The sequence below is a fragment of the Canis aureus genome, chromosome 37 (assembly GCF_053574225.1).
Source record: "Canis aureus isolate CA01 chromosome 37, VMU_Caureus_v.1.0, whole genome shotgun sequence".
Lineage (NCBI taxonomy): Eukaryota > Metazoa > Chordata > Mammalia > Carnivora > Canidae > Canis > Canis aureus.
In genome coordinates, this window is record NC_135647.1 from 19,866,922 (window position 1) to 19,880,993 (window position 14,072).

At 47.3% G+C, this 14,072-nt stretch overlaps 1 long non-coding RNA gene across 2 annotated transcripts in view; it reads left to right on the forward strand.

Moving 5' to 3' along the window:
• LOC144306415 (uncharacterized) overlaps positions 1 to 13,262 on the forward strand; it is a 49,172-nt gene extending 35,910 nt beyond the window's left edge. The window contains exons 5-6 of one of the 2 annotated variants that reach the window (XR_013373530.1): positions 9,327 to 9,880; positions 10,173 to 13,262. This is a non-coding gene — a long non-coding RNA (uncharacterized LOC144306415). Of the gene's footprint in view, positions 1 to 9,326; positions 9,974 to 10,172 lie in introns of those variants that run through there. The other variant, XR_013373528.1, reaches the window with a different exon arrangement.
• Positions 13,263 to 14,072: the final 810 nt, after the last annotated feature.

The following is a 14,072-nucleotide window of genomic DNA, read 5'->3' on the forward strand; positions in this document are numbered from 1 at the left end:
TATATATATGTCCCAAATATTGTGTGGAATAGACTTATACAAAAATCTATTCATTCTTTATTTGAAAATCAAATTTAATTGGGCATCCTGCATTTCTTATTTGCTAAATCGGTTTAACTAGTCAGGTGTGAGCTGGAAAGTTTTCCCAGCCCGCTCCCTATGGGTGGAAGGGCTCCATTTTGTTTGGCTTGGACCTTGAGATAGGTGTTCTGTTCCAGTGTGCTGCCTCCCTCCCCATGGGAAAGAGGGGAGTAATAACAGTTTCTAAAGATCTTTCTGATTCCCAGTCAACGCAGTATAGTAATGAAACTTACTGCTTTAAATGAACCCTGGTAGTCGGTCGCCCTTGCCTATCCTAACCACCACTAGGACTGCCTACGGGCTATGAAGGCAAGGCGAAGGGGTGAGAGGAAGGCGGAGAGGAAAATCTGGAGATGCAGTGATACCTTCCCTCTCCTATCCGCTGTTCTAGAACAGCTCGTTCAGCAGGAAAGCATTGCCTAGTGAAGTTTTACGCTCTGAATGATGCTGCTGCTCATAGGAAACTTTTCAATGTGTTTCCTCCATGGGTGTCTGGGTCTTTTGTTTTCAGCTGTGCTTTGCACAGGAGCTGGAAAGCTAACTCCCCAAAAGTGAACTTCCTCTCCTTCTATAAACTGACCCCTGGTGGTTGCTATAGCAACTGCAAAGCGCGCATAATGAGCTGTGTAAACAAGCTGGCTTCCCAGTGCTGGGGCAGGGCAGGCCCACAGGAGAGAGAAGGGGAAGGAATTTGATGAGCCTGAAAAGTGGTTCTCGGGGAGAGTTGGAGGCACTGCAAAACCTCCCCGCTCCGCCCCACCCCATCCTCCCCTCCCCTCCCCTCCTCTCCTCTCACCTCTTGACTTCCCACCAGGCCAGGAGAGGAGACAAAGGATGTAGGAGGGTAGCATGCAGGGGCCTGCCTTTGATGCTGTGGAGTCCAACACCATGCGACTGAAAAATGAAATCTAAACATTTACCCAGAGCCCTGGGCTAGAAATGTGCCAACCTGACCCTGAAAAACAAGCCACCTGTGTCACTGCCACACCTGCTTCAGGCCAAGCTGCCACGTGTGCAGGAGGAGTGGGTTCTATATGCAGCAGCGACCCTTTGGTTTAGTAACTTGAGCAGAACTGGAGACAGAAGCTGGAAGATTTCTGAGCCCCGCGCTGCTTATGTTGATGCTTTGCCTTTTTTGGAAGGAGGGAAGGATGAAGGCACACAGTACCTAAGAGTTTTATGATTATGACGCTAAACACACACCCGCACACACACACACACACACACACACACACACACACACACACTTCTTTCTTCTCCAGGAACTTGGCTGCTACTTGCAGGAAACTTTGTGCATATAATAGCAGAGGTCACGGCATTATTTTCGGTTCTCTTGGTTAACTCTCTCCCACCCTCATCCAGCTAGCTGCAAAGGAAAGGTTTTCTACATTAAATGTGAATTTTATGAAGCATATGACACCACGATGTCCCTATAAGCTTCCTAAAAAGATGATGCACATTGGTGGACTTGGGTAAGAAATACTGTACTTTGTGTCTTTAACGTGGTCAGTATAGGTTTTCTTCTTTCTATGAAAATCCATGTTTTCTCAGTCCCCCTGATAAGAAGTCTGGTATAAGGAACTGTATTTACTTTTACAATAATCCTTTTTATGGTGCTCTTGATGTTTTAGAGTATTCCCATGTCTATTATTTCATTAGATCCTTACACCGACCCCCAGAATCACATAGGGGTGATTATATCTCTAATGAATGCTTCAGATGAGGGCATGAGCATAAGAGAGATCATGTGATATTGAAGATGATATTGGGGCTTAAAACTAGGCATAAAAGGAGTTATCAAGGTATGCGTTGCTATTATGACCAAGGTATCAAATCTCCCTATATTTATGAGTCTAGATATTAAAGAAAATTTATGCAAGCCTCATATTGTACATAAACTATAAGACCTTAGATTCATACAGCATTTTCCTCCAATACATTCAAATAACTCTACCTAACATTATTCTTTACATTATCTTCTTATAATGGGTGACCAGCTCCTCCTGTTTTAATTTGGTTCTTCATTCTTTCCTGGTTTTCATTTTGTCAACTGCCATTAAAGTTTTGCCATCATTTTCCTTTATTTTATGTATTTATTTTTAATATTTTATTTATTTATTCGTGAGAGACACAGAGAGAGGCAGAGACATAGGCAGAGGGAGAAGCAGGCTCCATGTTCCCTGCTGCAGGGAGCCTGATGCAGGACTCGATCCCAGAACCCCAGGATTAAAACCTGAGCCAAAGGCAGATGCTCAACCACTGAGTCATCCAGGTGCCCACCATCATTTTCCTTTCAAACCATATTAACAACATCTACTGTCCAAGGCTGCGAGGTGTTACGCTTATTCCTCTTAGTTAGAAGGAAACAAATAACAGGCCTCCCCACCATTCTTGCTTTTTCCACAGAATTTCTTCTTCTTTTTCTCCTTTTGAGTCATAAGCCACAGTGTTCGTGGGAATACTCTTCCCTGGTGGGTGGGCCATGCTTTTGTGAAATCTGAGGGGAGATAAAGGGAAGGACCTCTGGGCTGGCCATGCTGTTTCCTCAGGAAAAAAGGGGAATTTATGAAAAGTAGTGGTATGTGGAGACCACCCTTTCCTTATTACTGTTCGATGGTGGAAAGAAATGACTGTCTTCTACTAGATATAATCTATGATTCCCAGAGACAAGTCAGGGGCAGCCTCTGTGGGTGGGATGGCTAGAGAATCAAAGAGTACATTCATTCCTTTAAGACCCGGGGACTAGATTCTGATGGCATCCTGTCCCTCCCTTGGAACAAGATTAGTGCCTTTGTCATTGGAAGGTATCAGTAGCTTCGAGGTTTCCAAGGAGACCACATTTGCTATCCCCAGCTCTAGGCATTATTCCCTCTGATGGTGCAAAGTATTACCAGCAGAATTTTCAGACATGGATGTCTCCTCCCCTACGTTCAAAACATCAGTAAGCTCTGGAGCCAAGGCACCCCCAGTCACAGGAACCAGCTCATTCTACAGACAAAAAGGATTCTCTGAAATTTTGGGTCTTCCAGGTCACATGTAGGGGCCTTCCTCACCCTGGGGTGAGGGGTGTAATCCTGGTACCTCCCTTGACAACAAAGCTCTAGTTTAAGTTCTTAAAGCAGAGTGAAAAAGCATAAAGTGCTATGGCTGGGAAAAACTTAAGAGATCTTTAATTGGAACTAGGTTTTCCGCATTTTAAATGTCAGGGTTCCTTTCATTGTCGAAACATTCCTGTGTGATAGTAGTTGTGCCTCTATTCATTCTGGACTAAAGCTGTCTAGAAGAAAACTTGTGGGAATCGAAAGCAGGATCTTGAAGAGATATTTGTTCACCCATGTTCATAGTGCCATTATTCACAATAGTCAAAAATTGGAAGAAACCCAAGTGCCCAACGACAGATGAATGAGCAAACAAAACATAGTCTATACATACAATGGAATATGACTCAGCCTTAGAAAGGAAGGAGCTTCTGACACAGGCTACAGCGTGGATGAATATTGAGGACATTGTGCTCTGTGACATAAGCTGGTCACAAAAGGACAACTACTGGATGATTCCGCTTCTATGAGGTCCCTAGAGTAGGCAAGTTCATAGAGATAGAAAGTAGGAGGATGGCTGCCGGAGTGGCCGGGAGGGAGGGAGGAATGGAGAGTTCGTGTTGAATGGGGATAGAGTTTCAGCTTGGGATGTTGAAAAATTCTGGAGATGGACGATGGTGGTGGTTGCACAACAGTGTGACTGAACTTAATGCCACTGACCTGCACTTAAAAAGGGTTGAGATGGTAAATTTTCTGTTATGTGTGTCTTATAACAATAAGAACAGCTGAGACTAATTCTAATAATATATTTTACCCAACAGAACCAGAATATTATGAGTTCACATGTAGTCAATATTAAACAATTATTAAGGTAGTTTTTATTCTTTTTTTTAAAAAAAAAGATTTTTATTTATTTATTCATGAGAGGCACAGAGAGAGAGGCAGAGACACAGGCAGAGGGAGAGGCAGGCTTCCTGCAGGGAGCCCGATGTGGGACTCGATCCCAGGACCCTGGGATCAAGACCTGAGCCGAAGGCAGATGTTCAACTGCTGAGCCACCCAGGCACCCCTATCTTTTTTTTTATGAAGTCTTTGAAAATGATTTTATATTTGACACTTGTAGCATATCACAATGGCCACATGTCAAATGCTCAATAGCCACGTGTGACTAACGGCTATCACTCTGGATGTATTGCCTTAGACAGTATTTGATGGGAATATGGCCGGAAGGACCCCTCCTCATTGCTCCCAGACCCCCAGGGTCCCTGAAACTAATGGGCTGGGACCTTGATGACAGTCACATACTAGGTGTCTTTCTCCTCCAAAAAAGAAGGAGGCTGAGAGAAACATCGGAACCCCGAGTTGGCGATAGCCAGGTGCTCAGCTTGGACTGAGCTGGCTCCTGAGCAGTCGTCCTCAGATATGGTTTAGTGACTGGAGGTTATGGACAGCTGAGCAGAAACAAACAAACATATAAATAAATTCCTTAAGAATTGGCAATATAGAAAGCAAAAGTTTTGATTTGGGGATAATTAAGGCTTGATGGGAAAAGTCTCGTGCAATCTGGTATCCTTATCACTGTTAAAAGAAGTTCTAATAGGATACTTCTTGGATAGTTTAATGAGTCAGTTTCTTTCTTTTTTTTTCCCCCTTCCATCCCTCTTTCCCTCTCTCCGTCCTTCCTTCCCTCCTTTGCTTCTGAGTGTTCTTGTCTGGGCCTGACAGGTGTCTGTTTCTCTGGAAGTCTGAGAAGAGCTGCCCCCCTTGCCTTCCCCCAGCCCCTTCCCTTTTGTTTCTCAGGCTGGGTAGGCAGAGAACATGGCACGTCACTGCAGCAAACCAAAGCAGAGGGCCCCGGTCCTCCCCACAGCAGCAGGGTGGCTGTGCGGAAGCTGGCGGGTTTCTGGAAGAGTGCTCATTGAGAATGCTAAGCCTCCTCCCAGACCTTCTGGCTTCTCTGCTGGGGATGCAGACGGTCTGCACAGCGGCCTAATCCATTACTGTAATTCCTGTGCTTCCAGAAACCACTCCCTCACCTGCGAGAGACTCCAACTTGCCAGCTGCCCAGGGAGGACAAAATGGAGCATTGCCACGTGGCCCAGGAAGGGAGGCTCCTGTTAGGCGTGCCTGCCAATTCTTGGGATGTTAAGCACCACTTTGGATTAAAAGTGGGTTTTCTCAAACATACCCTTGCCCACCAGCCAGCCAGACTGCAGAGGAGCACCATGCGTGCCAAACGAAGAGGATGAGCGGGCCTTTGTCCGACCATCCTCTCCTGGGCCAGTGACCCCGCGGAGTGTGTATCTGTGCACGCTTGTAAACGAGCAGGGTGTGAGGCACAGGCAGAGATGGGCCAGTTTCAGTTCCTATCATGGTTTTATAACCTCAGAGTTAATTTCCTCCTCCGGAAAGTCAAGGGAACAGCTGTCACCAGCCATGCACGCCCTGCCGCCCCTGAGTGGTGGCTGGTGAAGGCCACTCAGTAAGCACAGATGCAAGGCTTGGATTTCTCAAGCTTGAGAAGGAACCAATTGCTAGGAGGGGAAGGGGTGTGGCGGGGTGCACGAGGGCCACCCCTCTACCCTCCTCCCTGGAATTGCAAAAGGCATCATTGTTGGTAAGGCCTTGGGCTCCTTGGTCCGTCTGCACTCACCCCCTGGCAGGAGGAGAGATGCTGGCCGGTGTTATTCTCATTTTCCACAACACAGGTTTGTTCGGCTGCACGGGCTCCAAAGGGAACCCTGGGATGTTTTGACGCCAGAATTCAGGAAAATCAGTGACCTGGTGATTCGGAAAAATAGCTGAGGGAGCGCGGTGGCTCCAGCTCTGTGCAGATCACAGTGCGCCCTCCCAGGCCCAGCTCTGGGGACCAGGCTTTGTGTGGCGTCCTGACGCTGGGCGGAGGTTTGGAATCAGAGGTAACGTGCTTCCAGGCCTTCCTCCCCCTCTGACAGCCGGGGATGACTCTGCTCTGCCCTCCAGTCCCAGGCCTCATTCAGGCAGGTTTTCAACACCCAGGCTGCAGTGAGTGTTGACAGCAGACAATCCAAGGCAAATAAGGATAATGGCATCTACGCTGCTTTGATTCCCCTTGGGATTAATGTCACATGAATACACAGTCCACAAAGCCTATATTCATAGAAACACTTAGAACGTAGAACTGGAGCCAAACGGTGCCTGTGGACAGCCTGGGATGGGGGGACGTGGGGGACTGCGAGGGGCTCAGAAGGGGCGGACACCAGGGGCCTGCCTGCGGGCTCAAGGATTTGGAAGTGGCTGCATTTGCAAAGTGGCAAGTCAGCCTGGCCAGGCAGGCAGGCAGGACGTGAGACCAAGCAGGGAACTCATGCCCCCACGTCCGTCCGTCACAAGAGCTGAGCCCGGACTAGGTTACTAGCAGCTCACAGCACAGGGACCAGGACAGATAAACAGTGCTCATTAACTGAGCTGTCCTGCGGGAACGCGCTGGGCTCATTTCGGGTTGCATTTGCTCTAGCACTTGCAGCCCTTAAAATCCCTTCGGGGAGCTGCCTTGTGCTAGGTTGAATGACTCCAGTTTTTTTTTTTTTTTTCTTTTTTTTTAAAGAAAAAGTCTGAAGCAAATATGGCAAAATGTGAAAGCTAATTACTTGGTAGATACCTGGGGCCCAAGCTGTATTATCTTCATATCTTTCTATATATTTTAATTATTTTGTAACCAAGAAAAAATATATTTTAAATGAAAGAACTGAGCATTCTTTATTTTATAGAGAAGAAAGTGTTCTGGGATGTGATGGCCTCTCCTTTCTTACCTCTTTTGTTAAGGATTCTAGGCAGGGCCGGGAATGCTGGACTCTTTGGCACCTTCCTCCCCCAGACCTCCCGCCCCCGCAACAGCACCCCAGCAGGGCAGCAGCTCCATCCTGCGGGTGGCACACCGGGAGATCCTGGGCCTGGCATCACCACATCCTTACAGTTCAGCGGATCCCAAGGCATGCAGTGGAGGGAGGCACCATGAGGCTTTGTTGGCCTCTGGGGCTGGCTGGGAACATCTCTGATGATGATTCACCGGGAAGTCAGTAGTCATCTCCTCTGTTTCGCAAAGAGGGGGGACTGGCAACACCGCAGGGTGACCTGCCTGAAGCCACAGAAGGAAGAGGAATAACTGGGAGGAAAAAACTGAGGTTGAAGGCCTGAGGCTCGTGAGCTGTTCTGGGAAGGGCTCGGCTCTCCCAGCGAAGGGCCTGTGTGACGTGACCATGGTACTCAGTGGAGCCCTGAGCATCCAGGAGCTTCTCCAGGCCCTGTGGTCTCCCTCTGGCCAGGCCTGCAGACTTGCCCTTAGGCACAAATCCCTGCCAGTAGTTCCCTTGCAGGCCAGCTCCTAGGAGAGGGGCCCACAGCCCAGACACTTTGCCCAGGTGGCTGGCAGCTCAGGAACTGGTAAGACTGGTTTCCAGTGCTGGCTCCGGGTGGGCAGAAGGCAGAGCTGCTGCTACCAATTTAAAGGAGACTAGAAAAGCTTCTGGAATCTACAACGCAGTCTACTGGCCACCTCCCCTGGACATTCAACCCCTAGGATATGATCCTGTAAGACGGTGACCTCTTTGTTAAACCATCTGGGAATAAACTGTGTAGGAATTTATCCGACATCCCCTTAGAGAATTACCAGGGGTCTGATTTTACTCCAAACCACTTGCTTTCGTCTCCGAAAAAGTTAAGACCACGAAGTATTTTTAAACGGTGAGTGTGGTTTGAATTAAAAGTGTTCCTTTTATAGTGCCGGGGCTGGCTCAGTCGGTGGAGCTTGCGACTCTTGATCTCGGGGTCATGAGTTCAAGCCCCACATCGGGCATGGAGCTCACTTAAAAAAAAAAAGGTTCCAAAAACAAAACAAAACAAACAAACAAACAAACAAAAAGGTTCCTTTTATAGAGGAATTTGACTTTTGCTGTCGAGTTATTTATTTTTTAAGTCCACACTTGCATTATAGTTACTATAGCATCTTACATAAGACGTCTTCTTCGAGCATAGTTGTTTCAGCCCCTTGGAAACCATTGTCATCATTTAGGGCGTCACAACTTGAACAGTTGGGTCTTCCGTTCTATCAGGGCATTTGAGGAGTTAGTTCTGTTTGCTAGTCCAGAATAACAGCCCTCCCATATTTTTTAGGAGAGGCAAAGCTTTATTAGCCTGGACTATTTATCAGTGGTTTTCAAAGACAGGGAAATGTTTATTTTATGAGAACATTTGTCTCACCTTAATTTGCAAGGGATTAAAAAAAAAAGTCACTGCCATGAAACATAATAGGAAACTATTTGGTTCTTGTGAAACCCATTAATGTTTGTGATAGAATTTCTCCTACCTAAAAACACCTTAGAAATCTTTTTCCAATCGTCCCGTCTTCCGTGTTGTCTCTGTATCGGGTCTTTCCAAAGCCCACAGAGGGGAGATGTTGCAGGCTTGGAGGGACCGACCCCACAGTCCACTTCTCTTGCCTTGCAGAGCTCAAATGATCCTCTGCCTCATTGCGTTGTTCTCTGCTTCCTTACCCAGAGGAAAGTCCCCATGGCCCATTTTCTGTGCAGTGCTTTTCCACTCTTTCATAATCTATTATTGTGACCTTGAGATGCAGCGAGGAGGCTTTGGCAGGGTGCGCTTCACGTGGAGGCAGCACTGTTGGCATCCGTGCCCTGGTCCCACATGCCTGTGGCTGTGGCTGCCCCATGCTCCCCAGAGGACATGGCTGTGCCTGTCCTCCTGCATCCTGGCACCCAAGTCAGGGGCTGCAGGACCCTGGAGCCTGAAAGGACTCCTGTCAGGTTCCCTGAGAAGAACTGTGTTCTTGTGGGGCTGGGTCAGCAAAGAGCATGGGAGAAGGGCGTGTGAGTATGTGTTTTAGAGGAAGGCACAGAGAGACACAGAGACAAGACAGAGACAGGACTAAGACAGGGATCAAAAAAAAAAAAAAAATCTACTTTCAGGAGTCCCTGAGTGGCTCAGTTGGTTAAGTGTCTGCCTTGGGCTCAATTCATGATCCCAGAGCCCGGGGATCCAGTCCTGGGATCAAGTCCTGCGTTGGGTTCCCCGCTCAAGCAGGGACTCTGCTTCTCCCTCTGATCCTCCCCCTTCTTGTACTCTCTCTCTCTTTCTCAAATAAATAAATAGAATCTTTAAAAAAATTACTTTAAAAGTTGATTTCAAGGTTTATTTTTTTTTTTCTTCTAGGATTTTCCCTGTTGGATTCGATGCTTATAAGAATCAGTTATAAAAACCCTACACTCTATGTGAGACAGTTTATTCTTCAGTGAAGACATGGAAGCTCTAAGAAGAACACTGGGCCGCGGGAGGAAGGCTGGGACCCCAGAGCGCAGGAAGCATGGGAAGGAAGCACAGCGTGGAGGGGGAGTGCTGGGGACCCCAGCTGCCCGCAGCGTGGGGTTGGCTGGGTCCCTCGCCCTCTGCCCACTGCGCCGCCGAGCCTCATCCTTCTCTCCCTCTTCACCCTGGTCTGTGCTGGCAGATGCTCCTGCCAAAGCTTACTTCATCGGATGAAATGAAGGGGAAATCTGATTTGCCACTAATTGGACTTACTGTAGGCAATTAAGGTTAAACTGACATGAAGGGACTATCAGACACTGGGATTTTCAGTGTTTTTCTTCACATTCCTGGGAACTTTTTCCAGAATCTAAGTGATTATAAATTGGGATACTGAATGCGGTATCAGGGTTTGAAATCACTTTAAGTCAGGACCCTGGAAGTAGTGTATGCGTTCTCATTGTGTAAGTTGACATACACTGTACGGATACATGGTCTGTATAAGGTTTACGGGGTGTGTGTGCATAAGAATATATGCAGTATATATATATATAGTACATGGGGTGTATCTATGTGGGGTGAGCTGGATTTCTCTCTCTCTCTAGGTAACCAAGAGTGTTTAATAATAATAAGTGCACAGGGTGGCTTCCTTTTATTTTCTAAATTAAGCCTATTTTCTATTTTAGAGTTAACAGAGTTAATTCTATTAACTCTAACTCTATTTTCTAATAACTCTTTAATTCCTGTTGGGATCAGTCATTCACAGATAAAGAGAGCTGGAACGTTGTTCCTGGGCATTCTAATTCCTTCCTTGAAGTGCTTTCACCATCTGCATTGACCTCCCCAATGTTTTCAACCATCATCTCCCTAAACACCGCTGGTGAAATTTCCGCCGTGCCACTGGTCGAGTCTTACACCTCGTTCTCAAAAGCCGACGCGTCTGCTCCACTGACTGATCCAGTCACTCAATCCTTCGTTAAATGAATTAAATTGTCATTCAACAAAAAATTATTGGTGGCCCACTCTTGGGAGGGCCCTGTGAACACTGCCAACGCGGTGTGCGTGTGCGTGTGTGAGAAAGAAAGACCCTCAGAGCTTTTGCTGCTCACGAGGTGACACACAGGCACACACGCACATTCCACTTACACGCTGATTTGGACTCCGCGTTTCTTGGGCCACATAAGTAATTGTTCAAGCCACTTCCCCCTCCAGGTCAGAGCCAGCCACCTGCTTTCATTACACCAACTGTTATTTATGTTTCCGTTTCGGGTGCCTAGTGACCCCCCGAAGAGAGCTGCGAGGAGAAACGGATGCAGACACATCGTCCTCATCTGCTGGCAACACTGTGCAGAACTGCAGAGGGGGGTCTCCGGGGGAGGAGTGATGGGGATGGGAAAGCTGCTAGGTCACAGTACTCACTGCCCACCCGCAGCCTCCACGCCACCACCACTTCTCCTGACAAATATTCTCTCCTCTGCTCTCTGTGATTCCCTCTGGACATTTCCAGGAGAACTCGCATCTTGTATGGCAAAACACTTGTGTGCGTTAGCCTGTTCCCACACTGGCCAGTGTCTGAGACCCGCCATTCTGCACACTGGGGGCTGCATCTTGTTTTGAGCTGAGGTCAGATTTTTTTTTTTTTTCCCTGAGGTCAGATCTTTGCTCCCATTATCACTCCCAGGCTGATACGCAGAGCCTGCTCAAGCAGGGCATGTGGGATTGGAGCAATCATGGGGAACATGTGTGATAGACAGAGACTGGGACCTGGAGGCTTGGGTCCCCACTCACGGTCACTTCAGCTCTCTGGGTCACAGTTTCTTCCCCTGACTCAAAGGTTTGGACTAGAGCAGCCCCGGGCCTCCAACTCTGACCTATATTGTTCAGCAGAGCATGGTGGCCTTCCTTCTAGGCCCCAGGCAAGCACGTGGGTTGGTCTTGTGTGGTCCAAGCTGGACAAAGGCCTTGTCTGCCCAGATAATCTGTGCTGGAATGTCCTCAGTTCTCAGGGCCAGTGTTTATAAGTGTTGAGGAGGATTGTAATGAAGAAATGCCCTTCGTGGAAAAACCAGAAATGCTCCCTGAGCCTCTGCTGGAGACAGGGCACACTGTGGGAACACAGAGGAACCGGAAGGCAGGCCCGGCCCTTGAGGACCTACAGCCTCTGTAGCAGCTTCTTGTCTACCGCTTCCTTGCTCTAGTCCAAGGGAGCAGATGTGCAGAATTTGTCTACACCGATGTTGCTGGTACCAGGGGAAGCCAGGAGGCAGATAGGGGCTCTCATTAGCTTTCCAGCCATTAGCTTCTCTGTGCTAGACTTCTTGTATTTTGTCCTGTCATAGCGCACTGCTGTGGGCCAACGACATCCTTCCTTCCCCTCCTCATGGCTCTTTCATTCTGGTCTTCCAGGCTCGCCGTCAAAGTGGTCTTACTTGGTCTTTCTGTTTTCCACTTGTGTTAGAGCCCTGCCTACACCTTGCTTTTATTAAGAGCTAACTTTCTGCTGCCTGCCTCCCTCCTGGGGTCACTCATCCACCACGCCCAAGTTTATGGTATTGCATAACATCACTACTCCTTTGTACCAGTAAAAAAATTTCTTTTTTGCCCAGTGGTAGCCAACCCTACCAGGGATAGGAAACAGAACAGAACGTATATGCATGGAAAGAAAAGGATCACAGATTCTAAGCCTTCATGTAAGTACATCTGTCCCATCTCTCCCTCCCTCTCTCTCTCTCTCTCTCTGTCTCTCATCTATCTTCACATAACACACTGCTCAGTTGTTTCCAGGTGCTCATGGCAATTTCTTCCCCTATGGATGGATATGATACGAGAGAAAAGATACTGCTGGAAAAAAAAAAAAAAAAAGAGAAAAGATACTGCTTAGAGGAATGGAACAATACAGACCATGTTTATAAAAGTCACTAAACAGCTGAATAAGACTCCCCATAGATGTTATTATCTTAGAGATAGCTAAGCCAGGGGCCACTCCATTATTCCTTCCTTTTTTCTGGACTCTGCCTGTTTACACTCCTTTTCGAGATTCTCACTGTATCCACTGTCAGTGTCCTTTCCCTCCTCATCTATTTTATTTAAATATCTATGTCCAACTACTATATTCCACTGATTCTATGATATGTTTTGCTTCTTATTTTAACATTTCTGAGACTGGAATACATTTAAAATCAGGGGTGTATCATAACTTGTTACGATTCCTTCTTTTTTTCCCTCTCCCTCCCCCTCTCCCCTCCCCTCCCCTCCTTCCTTCCTTCCTTCCTTCCTTCCTTCCTTCCTTCCTTCCTTCCTTCCTTCCTTCCTTCTCTTCTTCCTTCCTTCCTGGCATACCAATTAATGGAACTACTGACAGTATTTTAGATTTGTTGGAATATTGCATGTGGGAGCCTTGAGAGATCCTGAATCAGTTATAATAGTTTTAATAACTCTCATCTCAGAAAGGTGGAGGTTGCAGGCATCCTATAAAAAATAAAATAAAATAAAGGCTTCTCTGCTCTCACTTTAGGAATCTTCCAAGTGCTGGCTTCTACTTTACACTGAACTTACTTGACTGTCTTGGCAGCTGTGGCTTGTGTCCTTCTCCTCTTCCTGATGCCTGCTCCCTGCCTGGGTTTCCACTTAACTCTGCGAGGTCTGTCTGTCCAACTGAATGTTCATCCTCTGTCCTCTGCTGGCTCTGGGCTCCACGCTCTGCACCCAGCAGACACTCATGCCCATGGGCACCCAGATGGGTCTCCCAGACCCTGGTTGAGCAGGGATGGAGGCTGCTGCTAGCTGGGGAGGAGTTCTGAAGGAGTGCTCCGACTGTGCTTTTTACTTTTCTATCTCAGACCTCCGCACAGGTACTGGTGCATAGTAAGTGCTCAATAAATATTTACCCACTTCAACAAGATTCAATGTTTTTATCTACACATGACCTGTAGGTACAGAGCATCTACTTCTTGCACACGTTTCCCTTTTTCCCATGATAAGGAGGAATGTTACAGAGAGCCGCTCCCAGCATGTGTGGGGCATCTAGTTTTAAGGACCATTTACTGACATTCTCACTTAGATGGGGTGGTTTTGTCTTTTTTTCTGCCCCTTTGGCTGGGATGGGGTATGGTTAGCTTTGTCGTGGTGGGGTGAGGAAGGGAATACATATCTTATCTTTCTGCATAACCTCATGCCTGGCGTAGCCTTGAAATTTCCAGTTTATCTGGGGCAGGTCCAAGTTGAGGCCGGAGCCAGTGCCAGATAAGGCTACCCAGGCCTCTGCCTTCCAGCTCAGTCTAGATGAAGGCTGTTTGCATCTGTCAGATGCATGGGATGCAGTCCTGGTGCCTTATGGGGGTCACCTCTGGCTTTGACCTAACTCTTTGGTAAAGATGTGGTTCTTCACCTGATTAATTTGCTTACCAAAGGCAGCTATCCATCTATTAGAGTGATTGACCTTCCCTGTGAATTGAGCTCCTTCTGACAACACTGGGAGGACAAAGAATATTAAAAAGGAGAGAAACTTTCCCCAACCCCCCAGCTCAGCAACATGCTGAGAAGCAGGCCAGGCCATGTAATGTACTTCTCCTATAACGAACTGGTTTCTTCATGGCTCTCTTTTTCACAAATATTCACCTTATCCAGATTTTGGTATACTATTTCAGGTTTCTTCTA